The 19,218-nt window shown below is 44.9% G+C and overlaps 1 long non-coding RNA gene across 1 annotated transcript; it reads right to left on the bottom strand.

Annotated features, from left to right (window-relative positions):
* Positions 1-476: 476 nt before the first annotated feature.
* LOC120981009 lies at positions 477-15,063 on the bottom strand. The gene is made up of 3 exons (XR_005774602.1): positions 14,864-15,063; positions 2,395-2,413; positions 477-593 (listed from the first exon to the last, which is right to left on the bottom strand). It is a non-coding gene; the product is annotated as an uncharacterized LOC120981009 (long non-coding RNA).
* Between the last annotated feature and the right edge of the window lie 4,155 nt (positions 15,064-19,218).

Raw genomic sequence — 19,218 nt, 5'->3', positions numbered from 1 at the left:
ATCAGCGACAACCCTAAAAATTGTCAGAAACTACAATTCCAGGAAACCATTTTGGGGTAGGGAGCCCTGACTTTCAAGCTAGGCTGTGAATTGGATAGGCTTCTCATCTCAATGAACTACCATAGCCTCTATGATACAGATATGCTTGCAATAACGTTAAAAAAATCTTGTGTAAGGCTATGTTCACGTTTGCATCATACAGTAGCTTCCATTTCAAATTTTTGCCAGATCCAACCAGCGTCCAACAAGCCCGATCAAAGATAGAATAATGATGCAAAAGTGACGGCACCTCAGACAGAACAAAGACTATGGCAACAGACATAAATCCGGCCAATTCGTGAGATCGGCGACCTCATTCTTACCGGTGGTGACATTGCGGCAGCAGCTGGTTGAGTCGTTCCCATAGCGGATCACATACCATGTACCAGACCGAAGGCTCATATGTGACGTGTTATTCAAGCTGTTATCAGACGCTCGAATTATGTTCCCATCTATATCAGTTATATTCTGCAGGAAGAATCCCCCCGCCAGTCCAGTGACCGATATCTGGAAGGTCGACACCTGGACGTTGATTGTTTGGCATTCAGGTATTTCTGTAAAGCAAAAGCATGGTTTTTTGAATAAAAATTTCCTACAATTTTCTCTTTATAGCCCCAATGCAGACCTATGTGTCTCCATGGTTACAGACTACAAACACGTGACTGATAAAGCCGTCATGCATTACTTTCTGCACCCACTTCTCATTGCAGAGATTGCTCGCTGGTGTAGGGAGTCTTACAGGCAACGCTCCCTGGGAAAAGTATGCACATTAGCTCTAAAGACTCTAGTGCCACCTATAGGGAGCTACTGTAAGTCTCTGTCCAACCCTATTAAGAGTCTTAAAACATGACTAGGGATAAACAGCTGTCTACAGATGTGGAGGAGTATCTGGCTCTTAAATGCTCTTTAATGGGCTGGACATTGACATACAAGGTGGCTACTTCTAGGTGGCATCTCCCTCCTTCTGCCATGCCTTCTGATGTCTGTAGATTACAAGAAAAGGAGGTGAGAGTGCAGTAACACATGACTACAGGATCAGACTACACATGGTTTGTTTGTAGTCTGTTGCCATAGAGACACATAGGTCTGTATAAGAAACATGAAACGGCACAATTTTTTTTTTAGCACTATTAACAAAATTGCCTGTTTTTTTTTATATTTATTAGAACAATAGCAATACAATGTCTAAAGGCTATTCAACCAATAGAACATGGTTCCATCATTTCAACTATACAATTAGTGGCATAACTAGTCAAGGGGCTGACCCATGATATAAACTTATCAACTACCACAGTATATGGGATAAGTATCTGAATCTGTAGGCTGTCCGGGCATGCTGGGAGTTGTAGTTTTGCAACAGCTGGAGGGCCGCAGGTTGGGCATCCCTGCTGTAGATAATGAAATTTAATATTAAGGATACAGAAGCTTAGGTAGGCATTGGAAATGGGGGTTACAGTAGCTGAAGTGGGAAATAGGAGGGGTTACTCAGAGTAGTAGCTATTGCACTTGGATCCTGGAGCTTAATGGAAAGGTCCCTCTGCTGCACAAGAAGACACCAGTATTATAGATGTGAGCCAGTCACCAACGTTATGACATTTTGAATGGGCAGCCATGAGCTTCTGGTTACACCTCTGGAGCTATTGCAGGTAGGGTAAAGGTCAGGGCCAGTTCACACGCTGATTTTGGAGTATTTCTGCCTCAAAATCTTCTCCAAAAAAACACTTCAAAACAGCCTCCCATTCATTTCAATGAGAGGCAGCACTTTTTTTTTTTTTGCACGCGGAAAAAAGAAGCAGCATGTGCCATCTTGAGGCAGAATCAGCGCTGAATCTCCCATTGAAATGAATAGGAAGCAGAAAAAACAGCTCCAAGTAACTCCATGCGTTTTGTGTGTGTTTTCGGCATAGATCTGCTTCAAAAACCTCAGGCTGAAAATTCAGCTTCGTATTGAACCCATTGGTAAAAATAAACAGGTCAAAAAAACGCATCAAAAAAAGTCCAAGACCGCACGAAAAAAAACATGCTTTTTTGCGCAGAAAAAAAAAAAAGACACGTGAATTTTGCTGATTTTTTTAGGTGTGTTTTTCAAAATCAATTGTGTGAACTCGCTTTTCCATTAAGGAACAACAGGAAAATAATGGTTAATAGGAAGTGTATAGGAAGCAATGACAGATGGGTAAGACTCAGGAAGAATTTATAATGGCAAATACAGTAATAAAGGCTGGCCATGAAACCAGCATGTGCAGTGATGTGGAAATGAAAATTCTGTGTTTGACCACTAGGTGGCTGCAGAGAGGCAGTAAAGCAGGGAAGGAAAGCAGTAAAAAGTAAATAAAAGAGGAAGCTGCTGCTTACCATCACAAGAGGACACCACCTGAAAAAAAGAATACAAAACATGTTCAGGTAACACTTATTAATGATAAAAAGGTGGCACTGCAGTACTGTAAATGAGCAGAATGATAGTCTCCAACATCATCTCCAGGGAGACCTGCTGAGCTGGTGTATCTAAGCTCAATGTGGGATACTGTTCTGCACAGCAAGTATCATGTGTGTCACTGTGCTGCCCAGCTGATGTATCTAAGTACTGTCTATAATGTGCAATATGGCCTCATAGAACCACCCAGCACTAGATTCAGAAAAGTCATAGGTTTAGCTCGGGCAGGAATGGTGCGGTCACCAGCAAGTCACGGGGCGCATTTATCACGCTAGTATTATGCATATTTTTGCGTTAGAAAGTATAATTTTCTTTAAAATTTTCATGCACACGATCATTGCTTTGGTCCGCATCCAAGCCGCATTTTTTGCTGCTCGGATGTTGGACCTATTCACTTCAGTGGGGTCGGAAAAGATGTGGACAGCATTCCATGTGCTGTCTGCATCCGTTGCTCCGTTCCATGGTCCCGGAAAAAAATAAAAAAATAGAACATGTCCTATTCTTGTCCGTTTTGCGGACTAGAATAGGAATTTTTTATGAGTGGCATCTGTGTTTTGCGGTTCCGCAATTGGCGGACTGCAAAAAAAATTGCGTGGTCGTGTGCATTTAGCCTTATCATGTAATTCTATTCAGGTTGATAAGTAAGGGTGCATTCACACGACAGTAAGTGTTTTGCAGTCCGCAAATTGCAGACCCGCAAAACACAGATGCCGGCCCTTGTGTGTTCCGCATTTTGCGGACTGCACATTGCCGGAGCTATATAGAAAATGCATATTCTTATCTGCGGACAAGTAGATAGGACATGCTCTATATTTTTGCGGGGCCGCAAAATGAATGGGTCTGCACCCGTTCCGCAAAATTCCGCATCTAAATCAGCCTGTGCCCGAAAAGAAGCGCCTCAATGGCCTTGGTGCATGCCCACTTGGAGAGTTAAGGCTGATGCCCTCAGTGGGACATGCAGTGCACAGGCGCAGGCAGTGTCAGGCACTGCTGTGCGCAAGATTTAGATGTGATGCGACAAGGAAAGGGCAGGTGCTCTTATGGCTTGTATGTGACGTAGCAAGAGGGTGGGCGGACACATTGCAGCAGGGGGCGTCATTTCAGAGCGGAGGGGAGGTGGTCTTGGGCACTAACAGGAGGCCTGCCTGGGCTCCTTCATACCAAAATACCACCCCTCTGGGCACCCTACCGGGATCATTTACATACCAAACTAACAGTTGTTTTTTTTCAGAAGATAGAAAACCCCAAATTCTGAAATAAAGGTTCACTTGGGAATAAGGTACTATATGCTAATAGGCAATTGCTTTACTTCCATAGCTATGATGTAGGTGACAGATTCCCATTAAAGCAAAATTTAGCACAACTTACCACTGAAAACTTACGAAGAAAAGTACGCCAACCCTGGAGTGGAGTAGAAATTGGGCTGTTTTTGCGACTAAATAAGTCGCAAAAAAGAGGCAGAACTACATAAATAGGTTGAAAAAAGGAGCAAAAGTTACAAAACTTTTGTATTCGTCTATAAAGTGAAAATAGGCAAACGAGGTGCAAAAGCCTCCAAAACAGGCCTATTTTTGGTAATAAATGCAACTAAAAAAATAAGACTAAGGCTCCATTCGCATGTCCGTATAATGGGTCCGGATCCATTCCGCAAATTGCAGAACGGGTGTGGACCCATTCATTCTGTATGGGGATGGAATTAATGCGGAGAGCACACATTTCCGGAGCGTGCCCCCGATCTTCCGGTCTGTGGCTCCGGAAAAAAATTAAACATGTCCTATTCTTGTCCCCAATTGCAGACAAGAATAGGCAGTTCTATGGGGGGTGTACTGCAGGTGTACTGCAGACACTATAGTAATGCTACGTGCACACAAACGTGGTTTGGTTCCGCATCCGAGCTGCATTTTTTGCGGCTCGGGTGCGGACCCATTTGCTTCAATGGGGCCGCAAAAGATGCGGACAGCACTCCGTGTGCTGTCCGCATCCATTGCTCCGTTCCGTAGCCCCGCAAAAAAATAGAACGTGTCTTATTCTTGTCTGTTTGCCAGACAAGGATAGGCATTGTTACAATGGATCCGGAAAAAAAAAATGATGCCATACGTACGTCATCCGTATTTGCGGACCGCAAAACACATATGTTTGTGTGCATCTAGCCTAAAGGTGCCCCAGGCCAGAGAGTTTAACATTTAGCATGATGAAAGGTTCCAGAATTAGCCTTGCTGTATGTCGCCCTATCCATTTATAAGATCGTTCCCCAGTCTGTGGATCCCATTGATCGCTATAGCGCATGGAGTATATTAGGATTCAGATGATCGCTGCCTTGTGAGAGAGCGGCTGTGTGTCCATTATAGTGAGCACTGGATAGCTCAGACGTGTCCCACACCAATCACATTATTTATTTTCCTACATCCTTCTCAGTCATCATTTCCCTTCCTTCTCATCGTCTCAAGTAGATTCCCCCCCAGTATAGAGTGACGTGATCATAGCCCACACTAAGGCCTCATGCACACGACAGTATTTTTTTGCGGTCCGCAAAAAGCTGTTCCGTTGTTCCGTGATTCGTTTCCGTTTTTGTTTCCGTGTGTCTTCCCTGATTTTTGGAGGATCACCAGACATGATAAGTGAAAAAAAAATCTAAGTCAAGTTTGCCTTGCAAATGATAGGAAAAAAACGGGCGCGGATGACAATCTTGTGTGCCTCTGTGTTTTTTCACGGACCCGTTGACTTGAATGGGTCTGCGAACCGTTGTCCGTGAAAATAATAGGACAGGTCATATTTTTTTGACGGACTGGAAACACGGATCACGGACGCGGATGACAAACGGTGCATTATCCGAGTTTTCAACGGACCCATTGAAAGTCAATGCGCCTGCAGAAAATCACGGAAAATGGAACAACGGACACGGAACACAACAACGGTCGTGTGCATGAGGCCTAAGGCTACAGTCACACAACAGTGAAGAAAAAGTGCTTGTTAGGCCTCTTTCACACAGGGGCGTGTGCGCCCCGTTGCCGTATTGCGGACCGCATTTGCGGATCCGCAATAAACGGGTGACGTTCCGTGGGCATTCTGCATCACGGATGCGGACCCATTCACTTCAATGTGTCCACAAATCTGGAGATGCGGAACGGAAGCACTATGGAGTGCTTTAGTGGGGTTTCGTCTCGTACTTCCGTTCCGCAAAAAGATAGAACATGTCCTATCTTTTTGCGATCCGCTGCGGCTGCCCCACGGATTGTGCTCGTGCATTGCGGCCCGAATTTTGCAGGCCGCAGCACGACAACGGGGCGCACACGCTCGTGTGAAAGAGTCTTTAAAATTATTAAACTGACCATCCGTTTTTTTACAGACACCTTTCTGAAATTAAAAATGGCCCCCTTGACTTGCACAGCGTGAGAAGGCCTTAAAGAGGTTATATGGGATTTTTAGACAGATGACCTATCCTCAGGATGGGTCATCAATATCACATTGGCGGGGGTCCGACTCCCTGGCAACCCCACGATCATCTATTTAAAGAGGCTGCTCAGCTCACCAAAGATCCAGTGATTGCTGCGGCCTCCTCACAGCTTATCAAGCACAGCGCCATACACAGTATTGTGGTTGATCTTGGTATTGCAGCTCATCCCCATTCACTTGAATTGGACTGAGCTGCGCTTAGGTCATGTGACTGATGTGCGGTGACATCACTGGCCTAGAAAGAGGCCTAAGCACTTACGGAGCGCTGGGACCTCTTCGAACAGCTGATCAGTAGGGGTGCTGTGAATCGGACCCCCGCCAGTCTGATATTGATGACCTACCCTAAGAATAGGCCTTAATATCAAATTCCCGAATAACCCGTTTAATATCTACATAAACCAGCAGAACAGCAGAAATTAGGAATGGAGAGAACCCCATGAAATAACCCTAAGGGCTCTTTCACGCGAGCGATACGGATTGTGTCAGGGTCTGTTCAGAAAAAAACTGATGGTATTTCACGCAAGTTGAATCATTTTTTATTTTTTTTTGCAGTTGCGTTTGCGTTTTTTCGGTCCAGATTGCATGCGTTTTTCACTTGTGTGAAGAAAAACTGAAGAATAACAATCTACATCTCCCAGCTACCATCAGAGAGAAACGCATTGCATCCGGATGTCTTCCGTTTTTCACGCGAGCCCCATTCACTTCTATGGAGTCAGGGCTGCGTGAAAAGTGTAGAACATGCTGCGATTTTTCCTGAACTCAGAGATTGTGTTTAATGAATGGGTCAGGATTCAGTCCAGATGCTATCCGCTCACAACACGCATCCCATCTGGACGGAAAACTCACTTGTGTGAATTCATGTCAGTGGGTCTGTGCACATGAATGTTTTCAGGCATCATCTCTTGTTTCAGGAGAAACGTGCATATTGTGCGTTTTTTCACGCAGCTCTAGTTCCATAGAAGTAAATGGGGTTTGTGTAAAAAAACAGAAGGCATCCGGATACTATGCGTTTTTCACTGATGGTTGCCGGAGATGTAGATTGTTATCCTTAGTTTTTCTTCACGCATGTAAAAAACGTATGCAATCTGGATGGAAAATATGCAGACAAAACTGATTAAGGACTATTGCACACGACCGTACTTTTGGTCCTCATTCGATGTGGACCCATTCATCTCAATGGGAACGCAAAAGATGCGGACAGCACAAGGATAGGACATTTCTGCCGGAGTAAAAAAAAATAAAAAATGGCAGCCTGCACTCGGCCGGTATGTGTGTTCTGCGGGTTAGCGATTTGCAGACTTAAGCCTCATTCACACCTCAGTGTTCCACATACGTGTGCTGTACGTGTTCTCCATGGACAGCACACGTCCCTATTCATTTTAATGTGTGTATTCACACATCAGTGCTTTAGCATGGTCCGTGGGTACATTTTTTTAGCACGGATGCACGCTCTGTTTTGTCCGTGTTCACAGATCCATCATGCCGATTGTAGCCTATGGGTCCGTGAAACCCACACTATTCATATAGAGTAACCCATATGACAATATAATCTATATACTCAGCAGCCCAGTAAAGCAATCTGCACAGAAGTGAGTGCTCCAGGGTCAGATGCCACTTTACTGTAATTTTAGGAATGTAAAACTTCAGGTATGGCCACCGGGAAATTCCTACAAAGATTTTGCACATATTTTGGTGACAAAAATTTTACGATTCTTCCTGGTATGACCTGCATGTAAAATGCGTTATGAATAGTGTTGAGCGAACTTGTGTTTTAAGTTCGGCGTCTAAAGTTCGGGTTTCGAAGAATCGCGTTATGGATTCCGCGCGATTCTTCGAAACCCGAACTTTAGACGCCGAACTTAAAACACAAGTTCGCTCAACACTAGTTATGAACTATTTTTAACGTTTATAAAAAGAGGGCCACCACTGACAATGTGTAGTCCAGCATAGCGGATGAAACCCATATAACCCATATACCTGCTGACGTGCTATTCCCCAGATGTGTATGTATTGGGGGTGCAGAGGCAGCAGTTTACTACATGAGAAGACATCAGGAGCTTCAAGCTACATATTAAGGGCTCATTTAGAAGGTGTAATGGCGACCAGAAGACCAGAAGAAGTGAGCCCAGACCACTGAGACCGAGGCACTGTGTCTTTACAGAGGAAGAGGTTCTAAGTCAGCTGTCTAAAACTAATACTAATAAGTCACAGGGGCCTGATGGGATATACCCAAAGCTATTAAAAGAGCTCAGCGGTGAACTAGCAAAACCATTAACAGATTTATTTAACCAATCACTGGTAACAGGAGTCGTCCCAGAAGATTGGAAATTAGCAAACGTTGTGCCCATTCACAAGAAAGGTAGTAGGGAGGAATCGGGCAACTATAGGCCAGTAAGCCTGACATCAATAGTGGGGAAATTAATGGAAACCATACTTAAGGAGAGGATTGTGGAACATCTAAAATCCCATGGATTGAAAGATGAAAAACAGCATGGGTTTACTTCAGGGAGATCATGTCAAACTAATCTTATTGATTTGATTGGGTGACTAAAATAATAGATGGTGGAGGTGCAGTAGACATCGCTTATCTAGACTTTAGTAAGGCTTTTGATACTGTCCCACATTGAAGGCTTATCAATAAATTGCAGTCTTTGTGCTTGGACTCCCATATTGTTGAATGGATTAGGCAGTGGCTGAGAGACAGACAACAGAGGGTTGTAGTCAATGGAGTATATTCAGACCAAGGTCTTGTTACCAGTGGGGCACCTCAGGGATCTGTTCTGGAACCCATATTGTTTAATATCTTTATCAGCGAAATTGCAGAAAGCCTCGATGGTAAGGTGTGTGTTTTTGCTGATGACACAAAGATTTGTAACAGGGTTGATGTTCCTGGAGGGATACACCAAATGGAAAAGGATTTAGGAAAACTAGAGGAATGGTCAAAAATCTGGCAACTAAAATGTAATGTTGATAAGTGCAAGATAATGCACCTGGGGCGTAAAAACCCAAGAGCAGAATATACAATCAGTGATACAGTCCTAACCTCAGTATCTGAGGAAAGGGGTTATGGGGTCATTATTTCAGAAGACTTAAAGGTAGGCAGACCATGTCATAGAGCAGCAGGAGATGCTAGCAGAATGCTTGGGTGTATAGGGAGAGGCATTACCAGTAGACAGAGGGGGGCGCTCATGCCGCTCTACAGAGCACTAGTGAGACCCCATCTGGAGTATTGTGCTCAGTACTGGAGACCATATCTCCAGAAGGATACTGATACTTTGGAGAGAGTTCAGAGAAGAGCTACTAAACTAGTACATGGATTGCAGGATAAAACTTACCAGGAAAGATTAAAGGACCTTAACATGTAGAGCTTGGAAGAAAGAAGAGACAGAGGGGAGATGAGAGAAACTGCTAAATACATAAAGGGAATCAACAAGGTAAAAGAGGAGAGAAGATTTAAAAGAAGAAAAACTGCTACAAGAGGACATAGTTTTAAACCTTTGCCCCTCTAATTTAAAAGTAATATCAGGAAGTATTACTTTACTGAGAGAGTAGTGGGTGCATGGAATAGCCTTCCTGCAGAAGTGGTAGCTGCAAATACAGTGAAGGAATTTAAGCATGCATGGGATAGGCATAAGGCTATCCTTCATATAAGATAGGGCTAGTCATAGTATTCAGTATATTGGGCAGACTAGATGGGCCAAATGGTTCTTATCTGCTGACACATTCTATGTTACTGTAAACAAGAACCTCTATAAGATTCCCAATAAAGACTTAAAGGGGTATTCCCATCTTAGACAATTGGGGCATTTCGCTAGGATATGCACTAGTGCCTTCAGACAGCTGATCAGCGATTGGGCCGGCAGTTGGATCTCCACTAACCTGAAATTGATGACCTATCGTGCGGATAGGTAAACCAGACTACCCCTTTAAGGCTACTTTCACACTAGTGGCAGGACGGATCCGACAGACTGTTCACCCTGTTGGATCCGTCCTGCCGCTATTTCGCCATGCCGCCGGACTGTCGCTCCGTCCCGATTGACTATAATGGGGAAGGGGGCTGAGCTCCGACGCAGCACGGCAGTGCACGGTGAGAGGCCGCCGGATTAAAAAGTACTGCATGTCTGCCGTGTTGCACCGTAGCTCCGCCCCCGTCCCCATTATAGTCAATGGGGACGGAGCGGCAGTCCGGCGGCACTGCGAAATAGCAGCAGGACGAATCCGACAGGGTGAGCAGCCTTTTGGATCCGTCCTGCCGCTAGTGTGAAAGTACCCCAAGGCCTCTTTCACACCAGCGATTTTCCATCAGGGTGCGATGTGTGAAGAAAACGCATAGCATCCGGACTGAATCCAGACCCATTCATTTCAATAGCTCTGTGCGCATGTGCGTTCAGGAAAAATCGCAGCATGTTCTATATTGTGCGTTTTTATCACGCAGCTCTGGTTCCATAGAAGTAAATGGGGCTTCAGTGAAAAACGGAAGGCATCCGGATGCAATGCTTTTTTCACTGATGGTTGCTACTCTATTTTTTTCACACACATCAAAAACTGATTGCACCCGCACTGAAAAAACTTAAACACTCAACACAGTCGCAGACAAAACTGACTGAACTTGTGTGCAAAACCATCAGTTTTTTCCTGAATAGACCCTGAGAGAATCGTAATGCCTGTGCTTTCCCATCATTTAACCCCTCAGGTGCCACGATCAACGCTGATCGCGGCACTTGTGAGTGAAGGCAGAGGGATGCGGCTCCCTCTGCCTTCCTATCGGAGCCCCTGCTGTGAAGTCGCGGGGCTCCGATCATTTGCCATGGCAGATGCTGCTGAAGCGCCCCAGGCCTGCCATGTCTTTCAACATACTGCACGAGGCACAGTTCAGAATGGAGAGTTTAGAAATCCTATTCACCATTGCTCTCTATTAGGCTAAGTTCACACGAACGTGTGTGATCTGTGGCCGTATTGCGGGCCGCAATACACGGCCACAGTTCCGTGTGAATTCCGCATCACGGATGCGGGCCCATTCACTTCAATGGGTCCGCAAATCCGGAATCGCAGAACGGCCGCACGGGACGGGACCCCTCGGAAGCACTACGGAGTGCCTCCGTGGGGTTACGTCCCGTACTTCCGTTCCGCTAAAAGATAGAACAAGTCCTATCTTTTAGCGGAACGGCCGGATCGCGGACCCATTAAAGTGAATGGGTCCGCGATCCGATGCGGCTGACCTACGGCCGGCGATCGTGCATTGCGGCCCGCTATTTGCCGCAGCACAGGCACGGGTCACACACGTTCGTGTGAACTCGGCCTTAGGGTGAATAGGAGAGGGGATCAAAAGATCCCATGTACTAGGTCCCTAAGGGGGCTAATAGTTATAAAAAAAAAGTAAAGTAAAAAAAAACAAACACAATATATAAAAAGTTTAAGGCTACTTTTATACTTGCGGCAGAGTGATCCGGCAAGCAGTTCCATCGCCGGAAAACGTATGCCAACCGACGGCATTAGTAAGACTGATCAGGATCCTGATCAGTCAAAAAAAAATGCATTGAAATGCCGGATCCGTCTTTCCGGTGTCATCCGGCAAAACGGATCCGGTATTTAATTTTTCCAACTTTTTTTTAGGTCTGCGCATGCGCAGACCGGAAGGATGGATCTGGCACTAATACATTCCTATGGGGGAAAAAATGCCGGATCCAGCATTCAGGGAAGTTTTTTTTCCACCAAAACCGTAGCATGCTAGCGCACAGGACACTGTGATGTCAAAACTAGGGATGAGAAAATCGACTTCTGATGAAACATCCGAAGTTAATTCGCATAAAACTTTGTTTCAATACTGTTCGCTCATTCCTAGTGACAACCTAGAAAAATGAAGTTTACCAAACAAATCAGCAGAGAAGCAAACCCGGCTCTGCTGCAACAGAACCTGTGAACTCTGATTTGCTCCATGTGAGCTCTACTTCATAATCTTCGAAACATCCACCAAGCTACCTTACATCTGGAAAACTCATCAGCTCTGCTATATGTACCAAAATCATACCACATCTAACAAACTAGAAATGCACAAACACATCTTTGCTATCTCTATATTAAATGGCTTATCTGGGATTAGAGCTGAACCCGGTCATATCCCCGTTTTCACCCACTCAGCCCCGCAGATATGGCATTTCATGCTCCGATGATCTCCCTTGCCCTGTGCTGTATAGCGCAGCGCAAGGGCTTGTTTGTCTATATTTTCACACTGCTAGGCGGAGGCTTCCCCCTAGCAGTGTTCCCGGTGACGTCACTGGCTCTGATGGGCAGGCTATAGCGCTGCTCTAGCTGTTTTACAGGCTAGGGCAGTGCTAAAGCCCATGTAACGCCACAGAGTGGCATTACCACTTCTGCGCCTCACTACTATCTCTAATGGTCTAATATCGTGTCATCTGTGTATTTATTCCAAGTCCTTCATAATGTGCATTTCCTATTTTGCAACTGTTTATGTTCACGTGTAATATACCTGTTTCACCAGTAGGTGGCAGCATAAATGGCAGAGCTACAGGTACAGAGAATGTAGCTTTCCTTCCATTCTAACACCCCCCTCTGTCTGGTGGGCGTGTACCACTGGCTGCAGGAAGGGTGGGGACCAGTTATTTTGAGTTTAGGTCTTCCGTACATAGGGGAAGGGTCTAGCTTACCCACTGCTAGGGGAAGGTTTTAGCTTACCCCCTTCTAGGGGTAAGGTGTGCAGCAGGTGCACGTCCCTGTTGGACGTGTCTTGCATAAGCCAGCTGAAGCACCTTCAACTCAGCTGGATATGGAGGCAGAAGGAGTCAGACTAAAAAGTGAAGTTGCAGCACCCAGAGAAAGCTAAATTACACAGCTATCCTGTCAGCACAGCAGAGCCAGAGAGTAACAGATGTAGCAGAGAGAAGTTTGCCTGCCACAATTAATGCCAAAGCCTGCTGGTACCAAGACAAAGCCTGTAAATCGTTTGGAGAAACGTTTATTGAAAGTAAAGCTGGTATTGAACTTCATTACAAGGTCTGGACTCAATTTATTATTCATCCCACCATTCAACAACCCCCCTTTCATTGCTTCGGGGCCAACGCATGGGGTCCAGCGTATGCAGGTAGGAGCACTGTGACATGTGCACCAACATTAAGGGACATTTAGGCCACTCTGGAATTCCTACACCTGGGTACCATCCACAGTATCACTAAAAGGGCCCTGTGCCCTTGTTGCTTCATTGCAACTGGCATCGCAAAACAAGTACTAGTACTCTTAAAGGGCCCTGGGGGGATTTGCCCACTGCACCCGCCCATTAGTGCCAGTGACATCACTGGGCTCACTGCTAGGCGGAAGAGGCTGCTTAGGTGAAAACGAGGATACGTCCGGGTTCCGCTCTGAACCTGGACAACCCCTTTAAAATCCAGCTCTATATGTCTAAGACACTGAGCTTTTCTACACTGGATACATTGTAATGGCTGCATCTGAGGAACACAGTATTGCAATCGTAAGCAAACTCAGCACTGCTACATCTGTACATAGAATTACTTATAATCACCAGTGTCCTATTATAACATGAGGAGAAGTCTTCAGCGTCAGACACTTCTGTGGTCGGGGATATGAATCCTGGTTAGGATATCCTGTGAGATATGGACCCATCAGTAAATGGCTCGTCTTACAAATACCACATTGAGGGGTTAATAACTTGTGGGGGGCAAAGCGAGCTCCCCCATACAATGTGACACATTATAACTGTGCATTATACAGGCAGCCCAAATCCTGCCAGCAGCAATCACCGCTTATAGACAGGAGATCCTCAGATCCCTACAGGATCCCCAGTAATCCGTGTGTTAGTCGTGACTTTTCAGAGCTTCTCCTATAAATGGTTCCCGCACTGTGGTTTAGTGTATCCCTAGGACAGGCCATCAGTGTGTGTGATCGGGTCCAAACAGCTGGACCACCGTGAATAATTCCTTTTACAGTGGTTATCCATACTATAAAACATGCCCCCCAATGCCCGGGCCCCTAATAGATTATACCCCGGCAACTGCATCGGTCCTGATCCCTGCATGGCCGCCGCTGCATCTTCTAGCATCATGGGTGATGCTAGGGAGGCTCGTCCCGCTATTGGCTGCTTTCCCTCCCCCCCGTCGCTGGATGTTTTAAGTGATGCAGCGGCGGCCGTGCGGGGATCAGGAGCGACGTGGGTGTCAGGGAGCGGGGTAAGTATAATCTATATGAGGGGCCCGGGCATTGGGGGGCATGTTTTATAGTTTAGATAACCCTTTTATGGGTTCATGCAGACGCCCGCAGACGGTTTTGCAGTCTGCAAATTGCGGATCCGCAAAACACAGATACCCGCTGTGTGCATTCCGCATTTTGCCGAACGGAGCAGCTGCCCCCTAATAAAACAGTCCTATCCTTGTCCGTAATGCGGATAATTCTAGGATATGTTCTATTTTTTTGCGGAACGGCCTTGTGGACACAGAAGGCACACGGAGTCATTTAGTTTTTTTTCTTGTGGCCCCTTTTAAAGTGAATGATTCCGCAGAAAAAAACGGACTCGGACAAAAAATATGTTCATGTGCATGAGCCCTAATCCAGAGGATGCAATAATTCAGAATTTATCAGTACAGAACAGCAGAACAGGTGACTGTACAGAAAGGGTTTATATACTTTTTTTGAACGTCCAATAATCCAGAATATTTGATAATCTGACAGGTTTTTATGACACACAAATATACTACAACTGTACAAACACATTAATACAACCCATGGGAGGAAACGACATAGAAGCTGAGGAGTGTATATACATAGCCCTATATACTGCACAATCTTAAATATAGACATATGTAGCAGAGTAAACACAGTTATCACAGTACATACGTATGTAGCCCAAAAGAACGAAGTGACAACTTCAGCACTGCTACATCTATGTGATGCTGTCACCGGTGGTCTCACCTTAGGTAAGAGCAGTGCTGTGAGGATGAGCAGGAGCTGCAGCACAGGAGGAGTCCCAGCCCCCATCTCCAGGACGTGGTCACCCAATCAGGCTGTAGTGTCCCCCCAGTACATGGCAGAGAGTCCGTGGATCCTGTCACCCGGCGTCTGCAGCCTCAGACCTTGCTCTAACTCTCATGCTCCACAGTAATAAGATCTGGAGGGCAAAACACAACTCTTTTGGGTGGAGCAAACTCCAGTGTCAAAATGCAGGGCCCATTAACACCTTCTGTCCTGGCTGGGATACCTCTAACCTTTGAGTAGAGATGAGCAAATTTCCGCCTATGAAATTCGTTCACACTTCGTTTGGTGGTAAAAGGTGAATTTGCGTTATGGATTCCGTTTCCACGGACCATAACGCAATTCTTTGACCGAATGCCTTTAGAGGCATTCCGTTATTCGTTCTGTCATAATAGAAGTCTATGGGCTGCCCTGTAGTCACTGGCTGGGGAAGATGAGGGGTCTTCTGTCCTAAATTCCTTTCCCACCAGGATTTTGAGGAAGTCCTTCTCCCCCTCCCCATTCACATTCCTGTAGAAAGCAGAGAAACTTACATTGTCATGCGCTCAGCCAGGGAGTTAAAGACACAAGGAAGACCCCTGGTAGCCCCCCCTAGTGGTTACTTTGCTCACTGATGGATCTGTCTACCATCAGATCTCCCATCAGCAGCACATTGATTCCAAGACTCCATAATGACTTAAAGGGGTGTTCCGCATACCCCTTTAAGGGCTGATTTACAGGGAAATGCAGCCTGTGTGTCTGCCGCTTCATCTTAACCGACCAGGGCTTCCCTGACCTGAATTGACTGCATCATAGAGATTTATAGTGCAGTCGGCTCCTATCTGATCTTGGGTCTAATGTACTGTACTCACATGTTGGTATGAGTACACTACATTAGTTCTGACTGCACTATGAATCTCTATGATGCAGTCAGTTCGGCTCAGGAGAGCCGCGGTTGGACCACGTCTCCCGTGCCGATTGCGGTCGTGTAAAAATGCCCTTAGGCCTCTTTCACACGAGTGTTCAGTTAAACTCACACCATTTTGCAAGCGAGTTCAGTCAGTTTTGTCTGCGATTGCGTTCAGTTGTTAAATTTTTTCCGCGCGGGTGCAATGCGTTTTTCACACGTGTGATAAAAGATTTTACAAACAACATCTCTTAGCAACCATCAGTGAAAAATGCACTGTATCTGCACCTGCTTGCGGATGCAATGCCTTTTTTCACGCAGCCCCATTCACCTCTATGCGTTTTTCACGCAACGCAGAACTGATGCGTGAAAATAAACGCTCATGTACACAGACCCATCGAAATGAATGGGTCAGGATTCAGTGCGGGTTCTATGTGTTCACGTCACGCATTGCACCCGTGCGGAAAACTTGCTCGTGTGAAAGGGTCGCTATTGTATGGAAAAAAGTTACAAGGAACATGGAACTTAGGGGGACACTTGCTTTCATTGAAGAGACCCAGAGTGTGCATAGTGACACTGTTCTATGTGAAAATGTATGAAAGTCGGCTCAGGTCAGCCAAACTAGAGACGAGCAAACTTGCAAAAAATGTAACCAAGATGATTTTTTTTTGCAACTTTTGTTAACTCACTTGCAACCTATAGAAACAAAAGTTGTGATAATAGTGCAATTTCACAGAGGATTGTGAGTACGTGTTCAGATGTGGTCAATCAGCCGCGGACTACACATTCAGCACCGAAAACCTGTGACATTTCAGTACAATACAGGGAGTGCAGAATTATTAGGCAAGTTGTATTTTTGAGGATTAATTTTATTATTGAACAACAACCATGTTCTCAATGAACCCAAAAAACTCATTAATATCAAAGCTGAATATTTTTGGAAGTAGTTTTTAGTTTGTTTTTAGTTTTAGCTATTTTAGGGGGATATCTGTGTGTGCAGGTGACTATTACTGTGCATAATTATTAGGCAACTTAACAAAAAAACAAATATATACCCATTTCAATTATTTATTTTTACCAGTGAAACCAATATAACATCTCAACATTCACAAATATACATTTCTGACATTCAAAAACAAAACAAAAACAAATCAGTGACCAATATAGCCACCTTTCTTTGCAAGGACACTCAAAAGCCTGCCATCCATGGATTCTGTCAGTGTTTTGATCTGTTCACCATCAACATTGCGTGCAGCAGCAACCACAGCCTCCCAGACACTGTTCAGAGAGGTGTACTGTTTTCCCTCCTTGTAAATCTCACATTTGATGATGGACCACAGGTTCTCAATGGGGTTCAGATCAGGTGAACAAGGAGGCCATGTCATTAGATTTTCTTTTTTTATACCCTTTCTTGCCAGCCACGCTGTGGAGTACTTGGACGCGTGTGATGGAGCATTGTCCTGCATGAAAATCATGTTTTTCTTGAAGGATGCAGACTTCTTCCTGTACCACTGCTTGAAGAAGGTGTCTTCCAGAAACTGGCAGTAGGACTGGGAGTTGAGCTTGACTCCATCCTCAACCCGAAAAAGCCCCACAAGCTCATCTTTGATGATACCAGCCCAAACCAGTACTCCACCTCCACCTTGCTGGCGTCTGAGTCGGACTGGAGCTCTCTGCCCTTTACCAATCCAGCCACGGGCCCATCCATCTGGCCCATCAAGACTCGCTCTCATTTCATCAGTCTATAAAACCTTAGAAAAATCAGTCTTGAGATATTTCTTGGCCCAGTCTTGACGTTTCAGCTTGTGTGTCTTGTTCAGTGGTGGTCGTCTTTCAGCCTTTCTTACCTTGGCCATGTCTCTGAGTATTGCACACCTTGTGCTTTTGGGCACTCCAGTGATGTTGCAGCTCTGAAATATGGCCAAACTGGTGGCAAGTGGCATCTTGGCAGCTGCACGCTTGACTTTTCTCAGTTCATGGGCAGTTATTTTGCGCCTTGGTTTTTCCACACGCTTCTTGCGACCCTGTTGACTATTTTGAATGAAACGCTTGATTGTTCGATGATCACGCTTCAGAAGCTTTGCAATTTTAAGAGTGCTGCATCCCTCTGCAAGATATCTCACTATTTTTGACTTTTCTGAGCCTGTCAAGTCCTTCTTTTGACCCATTTTGCCAAAGGAAAGGAAGTTGCCTAATAATTATGCACACCTAATATAGGGTGTTGATGTCATTAGACCACACCCCTTCTCATTACAGAGATGCACATCACCTAATATGCTTAATTGGTAGTAGGCTTTCGAGCCTATACAGCTTGGAGTAAGACAACATGCATAAAGAGGATGATGTGGTCAAAATACTCATTTGCCTAATAATTCTGCACTCCCTGTACATGGAAAAGGGGTTTCGAATACTTCATCTGCATGTATTGGGGGGTAAATCTCATTAGGACACACCTGTTATCAGTGATTACAGCTAATATACATTGGGGGTCATTTATGAAAGACCGGCTTTGTACGCCCCTGCGCTGCCAGAGGAAGCGCCTAATTTATGACAAGGTGCAAGACTTATTATAAATTAGGCGCATCAATGGCAGTTTATGCGTCAGGAGTGAAACTACACCAGCCTCAGCCTGCAGAAGTTTTCACTCCTATTTTACGCCTGTTTACAAGCAAAAATGTTGTAACCTTGAGGGTAATGTGTGGCAGGCGCAGCACTATGAAGTGCCTTTTGCGCTGTGGCATTAGAAGAATTCTGATATCTCTGACTTTTAGTCTAACCAGTCTGTCTAATACTCTGTAATTCCTCTAGCGCCGTTCTATGGAAACAGTAGGTTTAAAGAGCACACCAAATGCTTGAAATAACTATTTTTTTAACTTTTTTTCCCCAACTTTTCTTCATATATAACACTGCTGCATCTGCAGCAGATAGTCCATGTACATAACAAGTGTTGAAAAGATATCACAAAATTGAGGTATGATTAAGATGGTGGTTCATCTGTTCAATCTTGTCATTCAACATAAAATGGTGGATATATTTCTCTCGAGTATCTGTACTCTCACTTTAAGTTATTTAAGCACTTTATGATCTCTCTGAGAGGTATATCTGAGGTCTAATAGTTCTACTTGCTGAATTTGGTCGCAATTTGCAGTATGGAGTTAGCAGTAGCTATTTGTAGATTGGTTGAGTGTGATCTGGTATGGTTGTATGCAATTTGGATTGCAATAGGGAATTTGAATTTGTATGGTATTTGCAATTGCTTGTGGTGGAACTGTAAGTAAACACACATATAACTGGTTCAGTTATACAGTTCTAATCATTACATTAACAATAGGAACATTATATAACAGTTTTAAATACCTATTTTGGCCTCTCTGTTCCATAAAACATAGCTCTTAGTGGAGTGTGTCTG

This window comes from Bufo bufo, chromosome 10 (genome assembly GCF_905171765.1).
Source record: "Bufo bufo chromosome 10, aBufBuf1.1, whole genome shotgun sequence".
NCBI lineage: Eukaryota > Metazoa > Chordata > Amphibia > Anura > Bufonidae > Bufo > Bufo bufo.
This window is presented reverse-complemented; position numbering and strand designations above follow the sequence as displayed.